Source organism: Lolium rigidum, chromosome 5, assembly GCF_022539505.1.
Source record: "Lolium rigidum isolate FL_2022 chromosome 5, APGP_CSIRO_Lrig_0.1, whole genome shotgun sequence".
NCBI classification, from domain to species: domain Eukaryota; kingdom Viridiplantae; phylum Streptophyta; class Magnoliopsida; order Poales; family Poaceae; genus Lolium; species Lolium rigidum.
In genome coordinates this window covers 106,824,679-106,832,008 of record NC_061512.1, presented here as the reverse complement: position 1 = coordinate 106,832,008, position 7,330 = coordinate 106,824,679, and the positions used below count along the sequence as shown (strand labels likewise).

The window sequence follows — 7,330 nt, the reverse complement described above, 5'->3', positions numbered from 1 at the left end:
TTGACTGAGAAAGTGCCATCTACATGGAGATTCCATCTAAATTCGTCCGGTTCAGGCGATAGGTGAATATCTCTCATTCGGTGAATTAGATCATTCCATGCTAGTAGCCTTTGTCCAAGCAAAACCCGTCAGAACGTCACATTCGGGGGTGAGGTAGCCATTAATGTGGCAATGGTATCACCTTGACGACGAATAATACTATACAAAGCGGGATACTGTTCACTTAAGAGAGCATTGTCTAACCAAACATCTTCCCAGAATCGTATATGTGCTCCATTCTTAATAGAGAAAGTACCATGGCGAAAAAAGACATTTTTGTCGCCATGAGACCAGCCCAGAAGTGAGAATCCCCAGGTCTCCAAACCACTTGGGATAGTGTCTTCGAGCCAATATACTTCATGCGAAGAATAGTTTGTCAAATCCCATCTTACGTAAGAAGCTTAAAAAGCCATTTACCCAGCAGAGCTGAATTCTTGACCTCCAGGTCGTGAACTCCAACCCCGCCTTGATCTTTGGGACTACAAATTATACTCTATTTAACCAGTCGATATTTCTTTTTCTCGTTGTCCCCTTGCCCAAAGAATCTGGATCGATAATAATCGAGTTTATGCATAATTCCTTTCGGTAGCAGAAAGAATGATAACATATACAGTACCATATTTGTCAGTACCGAATTAATGAGTACCAATCTTCCCCCAGGGACAACAATTTACCCTTCCAACTACTAAGGCGTTTTTGTAATCTTTCTTCCACAATTTTCCATTCAACAATTGTAAGTCTCCGATAATGAATCGGAATAACCAAATAGCGAATAGGAAATTGGCCTTGCCCACAACCAAACAACTCTGTATATACCATTTTGGGCATCACCGAAACAGAACAATTCACTTTTATGGAAATTGATTTTCAATCCCGACAACTGCTCGAACGCCAGCGGATGGCGGCGTGGGGGCATGTTCGTCTGCTTCAGGTTTGAAGGTGGTGGTCCTAGGGTTCTTCTTCTGCGAAGATGAAGACCTACCGGATGCTGATCCTTTTCATCTAGCCGGAGTGTTGAGTTCTGGAAGGCTCCGCCGGCGAATGCATCAACGCATCTTTTGTCTGTAGTTTGCTGGATCGGGTGGTATTCATCGCGCGCACCCATGTTTTTATTCCGACTGTTTGGTTCTGGAGGGAGCGACGCAAAACTCTTTTTCTGTGTTGACATCAAGTGACTATGGATCCATGATGAAAGTCGGAAGAAGAGAATTTCATGAAGGCCGGATGGGGGGACTAGCTAAGGGAGGTTCAAGTCTCCACGCTGTTGAGGGACTTGTTGCCTATATTTCACAAAAATAACAATGTGGCAACAAGGACTTGGTGCAAATGGGAAATATTTTGAAATATGGCTTCTCGGGCAAACTCTGTCTCTGAATTTGTCGAGAAAAGCTGCCAGGCCACTGCCTTAAAATCTTGGCCCGTTTGTGTTGCTGCATGTCTCCTAGGAATCTAGAGAGCGCGGAACGACAGTCTTTAACAACGAACCCGCCGATTCTACATACCTAGCGTGCATGTTTCTAACGCCGATCTAGTGCTTTAAAGATTTGTGCCGTAATATATTACATAAGTTTCAGAAAAACTGGAATGGTTAACACGCCAAGAATCTTGTTGAAACCGCGTGCACACTCTGACGCTCTGTAATCCTTCGTGTGATCGCAGCACAAGCTCTAGGCTCTGGTCCTCTCGGTCACAAAATTTTCAGGCCGAGCTGATAAGGGCGAAGTTGCTTTCTGATAGCTAGAGGTAAATTCCCCAGTCCCTTAACTCTCCTGTAATGCTAAGGCAGAGATCGGGAAGACGAGGGTATTGCCGTAGAAATCCATGCCATTGTCGCCGACAGGTCGGGGCCACCGAACGGTTCCCGCGATTTTCTCTCATCCGGAGTCCCCGAGCGCTCCCCGGGGGGCCGGGGATGGCCTGGGCTCTCCGGACGGATGAAAGGTCTAATCCGGACGAAAACGAGGAACCGGGGCGCGACTGGACCGTTTTCGTCCATCCGGATGACAAAACGCCGTCCTAGGGGCCTCGTCGGGGAGACGGCTGGAGATGCTCTAAGGTAGAGATATCTCTACTTTCTTATACTCTTGCCTTTCCGTGTAGTCCTAAACTACTAATTCAGAGGTGACATGAATCAAACATTACAAGGGTAAATTTACCACTAACGATCTCGATTTCTTTTACCACTAACAAGTAACAATCCACTGCATCACAAACTTTACTTTCCGCTAAACAACAACACATCTTCAGACGTTTATTAACAGGGAGGTTCTGCTTAAACACTACAGGAATGGAGCTATATGCCGAGGGCCGGGAACCCTCGGCGTAGCATGCTTTGGCCCTCGGCGTAGGCTATGCCGAGGGCCGCCCTCGGCATAGCTCCTCGGCATGTAAGTCCCTCGGCAAAGGCACTATCGCCGTCGGCGTAGCCCGGCCCTCGGCGTAGCACGCTACGCCGACGGCAAAACCCTCGGCATAGACTTTTAAAAAATTCAAATTTTCCGTTTCCAAAAAAATTCAAAAAAAAAATCGAAAAAAAAATATTTTTTTCTATATGCCGACGGCAAAACCCTAGGCATAGACATTTAAAAATTTTAAAATTTTAATTTCTTTTACACAATTTTTTCTTTTTTTTCTTTTTTTCCCTTTTTTTTTACTTGTTTATCTTTCACCCAATACACTTTTAATTCTAACTACACTTAATCTTATGTCAAATTACAATCATGGTTAAACTTCCCAGTCGGTCACCCATCCTCACACTACTCTAGCCTCAAGCACGCTTAACTTCTTGGTTCCATTTGGATGAGCTTCCATTATAGAATTGACACCTCTTGCCGATAATAATAGCATATCAACCCTATTAACCCTTGAACTCGTGATGCACACTTCTTTATTTTTGAATCCCAAACAATTACTTAAGTAGACAACAATGAATATATATAAGTAATAATAATATTGAATTCAAATAAAAATAAAATGATTTTATTTTTTGGTCTTTTTTCTATTTAATATTGAATAATTAATATCTTTAAATCGGAAAATCAAAATTCCACAAATAATATGTCTAAATCGATCAGAAAAATGAGAGGAATCTAAATATAATATACATATCATCATTTGAACCTAAAAATTAGAGGAATCAAAATATGACGCCCAATTTGCCATGTGGCCAAAACAGCCCCCTCGCGAGATGCGAAATGGCCGTATCGGGCGGGCTGGTGCACCGTTCACCAACACGCTAAACGGACAAAAATTAGCACATAAAGTGATGTGTTATAGACATAAAAAATTTTTTTGCGGAATTTATTGAGTGACGGAAAGTGTACCCCTAGTTCAAATCCGGTCAGTTTGCAGCGGATTCGGCGGGACACCGCAGGAAGCTGCATGGATTCCCAGATAGCTAGCGCGCACATATGGCATGTGATAAGTGGTGCGAAGGCGGTGTCCTACCACTACGCGGAGGTCTCGCGCAATACTAAAATACGCCCCATGTAGCTGCTTCACAAAATAAACCCGTTTTGGCACCCCGAAAATGAAAAAGCCATCGCCCATCGGTCGGATTGGAAATCCGCTCCCGAGGCCTTGCTTCCCATCCCAGGGACCACGCACATGCCAAATATGGCCTCGTTCCGACAAACTATGCGGTGTCACGGGCCGTTTCCTACTCATTTGCCCTAAAAGGCATAGAACTCCGGACGTGATAGCCCTGTTTGTGAAGGGTTTTCCAAAATAATTGCCGTATCCTAATTCCGACTTTTGGAGTGGTTACTAGGACACATAAAATGACGCCACGCGGCTCCGCGGGATTTTCTTACTTTGTTTAAATTGTCATTTGGCCAAAACGGGCCCCTACGGAGATGCGGTATGTCCGTACCGGGCGCGCTGGTGCACCCGTTTACCATCGCGCTAAACGGACAAAAATTGGCACATAAACTGATATGTCATAGACCTAAAAACATTTTTTGCGGAATTTATTGAGCGACGGAAAGTGTAGCCCTAGTTCAAATCCGGTCACTTTCCAGCGGATTCGACGGGACACCGCAGGAAGCCGCATGGATTCCCAGATAGCTAGCGCGCACATATGGCATGTGATATGTGGTGCGAAGGCGGTGTCCTACCACTACGCAGAGGTCTCGCGCAATACTAAAATGCGCCTTATGTAGTTTCTTCACAAAAAAACCCGTTTTGGCACCCCGAAAATGAAAAAACCATCGCCCATGGGTCGGATTGGAAATCCGCTCCCGGGGCCTTGCTTCCCATCCCAGGGACCACGCACGTGCCAAATATGGCCTCGTTCCGACAAACTATGCGGTGTCACGGGCCGTTTCCTACTCATTTTCCCTAAAAGCCATAGAACTCCGGACGTGATAGCCCTGTTTATGAAGGGTTTTCCAAAATAATTGCCGTATCCTAATTCCGACTTTTGGAGTGGTTACTAGGACACATAAAATGACGTCATGCGGCTCCGCGGGATTTTCTGACTTTGTTTAAATTGTCATTTGGCCAAAAGGGGCCCCCACGGAGATGCGGTATGGCCCTACCGGGCGCGCTGGTGCACCCATTTACCATCGCGCTAAACGGACAAAAATTAGCACATAAACTGATATGTCATAGACCTAAAAACAGTTTTTGCGGAATTTATTGAGCGAAGGAAAGTGTAGCCCTAGTTCAAATCCGGTCACTTTCCAGCTGGATTCGGCGGGACACCGCAGGAAGCCGCATGGATTCCCAGATAGCTAGCGCGCACATATGGCATGTGATATGGGGTGCGAAGGCGGTGTCCTACCACTACGCAGAGGTCTCGCGCAATACTAAAATACGCCCCATGTAGTTCCTTCACAAAAAAAACCTGTTTTGGCACCCCGAAAATGAAAAAACCATCGCCCATGGGTCGGATTGGAAATTCGCTCCCGGGGCCTTGCTTCCCATCCCAGGGACCACGCACGTGCCAAATATGGTCTCGTTCCGACAAACTATGCGGTGTCACGGGCCGTTTCCTACTCATTGCCCTAAAAGCCATAGAAATCCGGACTTGATAGCCCTGTTCGTGAAGGGTTTTCCAAAATAATTGTCGTATCCCAATTCTATCTTTTGGAGTGGTTACTAGGACACATAAAATGATGCCATGCGGCTCCGCGAGATATTCTGACTTTGTTTAAATTGCCATCTGGCTAAAACGGAACCTGAGAACATATAAGAAAGTGATTGAATTGTTTCTATGTTAACATGTTATTCTACATGATTCAAATATGCATTATTTTAACATAAACGGATAGAGGATGTTTTTCTGAACATTTTGATACCTCATACGCATTTTTCTGACATCCTATGAATTAGTTATGATTTTTACAAAATTAGACAAATTTGAAAAATAGCCTACGCCGAGGGTGGCCGTCGGCGTAGCCCTGTCTACGCCTAGGGCCAAAGATATGCCGAGGGCTGCCCTCGGCGTAGAGGTCGCTACGCCGACGGTCACGTTTCGCCGAGTGTTGAAAGGGCAGGCTGGCCTGGCCGGGCCATACGCCGACGGCCCCGACTTTTAGCCGTCGGCGTATAGCCTGGCCCTCGGCATAGCCTCCCATTCCTGTAGTGAAAAGCAGAATGTGACATGCGATCATGCCATAATTAAGAGTACAAGCCACGCAATTGTATGAGCAGTAAAGATCATCTCATTTATACCACATAATCTGTATCACAGCGTGCATGATCACCATTACATTACAAAAAAAAAAAAACTACGCAACAATTGAGCACAAATTTACAAGGCAACTTGTACTAGGCGATGCATGCAGTCTACCAACAAAGCCTGCGCAGACTTCTGCGTTCCTACTCCTAGGTACGCTTCACCATCGACCAAGGCCATGACGGCATCCAGACGCGCGAGCACGCGTTCCTCGGCGAGCAGCTCCGGCGTGAAGAGGTTCTTCCAGCCCGTGCACCACGCGACGGCCTCCGAGAGGGCGGCTTGCCACCGGACTGCATCCAGTGGCGCAGCGAGTCTTCGTATCTGTCGAAGAACAGCTCCTCTTCAAGGATCGAGACCACGTCCTGCACAGGCACGAGAGGCGCCCATAGCATCGCCGTTTGCAACGAGGGGTCGATCTGCTTCGGCGGCGTGAACATCAGCTCCCGCACAAGACGGGTGAGCATCGGCAGGATGTGGCGCCGGGTGAAGGTGTTCCACTGCGTCGGATGCATGTAATCTTTCCATGGGGACACGACGTCGTGGTAGTCGCACTCGTCGGCGCGGGAGAGGATCTTGCTCTCGACGGTGTCGTAGAGATCTTCCGGCAAGTGGCCGATCAGGGGGATCCACGGCCGCAGCCAGTGGTGGCAGTCCGGGTCCCACGATGGCTTCCACTCCTGCGCCTCCGCGGCCATCGCCGGCTTGATCACCTCCTCGACGATGTACTTCCTCGTGGAAGAAGGCAACGCGGCTTTCCACATCCCTGGGGTGCGCCCTTCCTTGAACACCTTCTTGGACTCCACGATCGCCGCCAGCGCGTCCGCCGTCTCCACGCTGCTGTCGTCCTCTTCCATCATGTCGCGCAGCATCGCGATGGCCTTCTCGCAGCACTCCTCTTCGAGCGCCAGGGCCCGGCAGAGATCCTCGCAGCGACGGCGCCACTCCTCTTCGACCACCGGCGGCTTGTCCGGAAGGCCGTTATCGTACAAAGCTTTCTGGCTGTAGCCTATGCCGGTGTGCTGGTTCTGCTGTAGTACGGCCTGCACGGGGGCGACGATCCCTTTCCCCCGAGGACCGAGACCAGAGCCCTCCTTGAAGTTCCACCGGCGCAGCATCCTCGCCACCGCCAGACTGGTGGAAGCGAGGGTTCCTGGCAGAGGCATTGGTTGACATGGCTCCAGCAGCGGCAACGCCATGCCGGGAGACCGCGCGCGGCGAGGAGACGATTCCGCTACTGAACTGAAACCGGGGAGCTGTTTCGATCGTACTCCGGTGACGACCTCTTTTTTTTAGGGATGGCTAGAGATTTCAGAAGAGATTATTGTGAGAGATGGTAGGTTTATGCATGAATATATAAATGCCAGTGCGTCTGAAACGGAATTGGTTCTGGTGTCCTACCCGGTTACCATCACCGGAAACCCGGAAAATCTAGTTTAGCGAGACGCTAAAACCGAATTCGTGATGGTGTGTCCTACTCCCTCCGACAGTCCGACAGAAGGTCAGATAACAATATTTCAGTTATGCTTGTTTTCAGATACAGTAGTCTAATTTTGGGGAATTTTTCTGTTAGAAACGGTAAGCACAATCGTGTGCGTCACGGAAGTACAT

At 48.1% G+C, this 7,330-nt stretch overlaps 1 pseudogene; it reads right to left on the bottom strand.

The window, feature by feature from the left end:
• Nucleotides 1-5,794: 5,794 nt before the first annotated feature.
• On the bottom strand, nucleotides 5,795-6,918 carry LOC124656231 (annotated as a pseudogene).
• Between the last annotated feature and the right edge of the window lie 412 nt (nucleotides 6,919-7,330).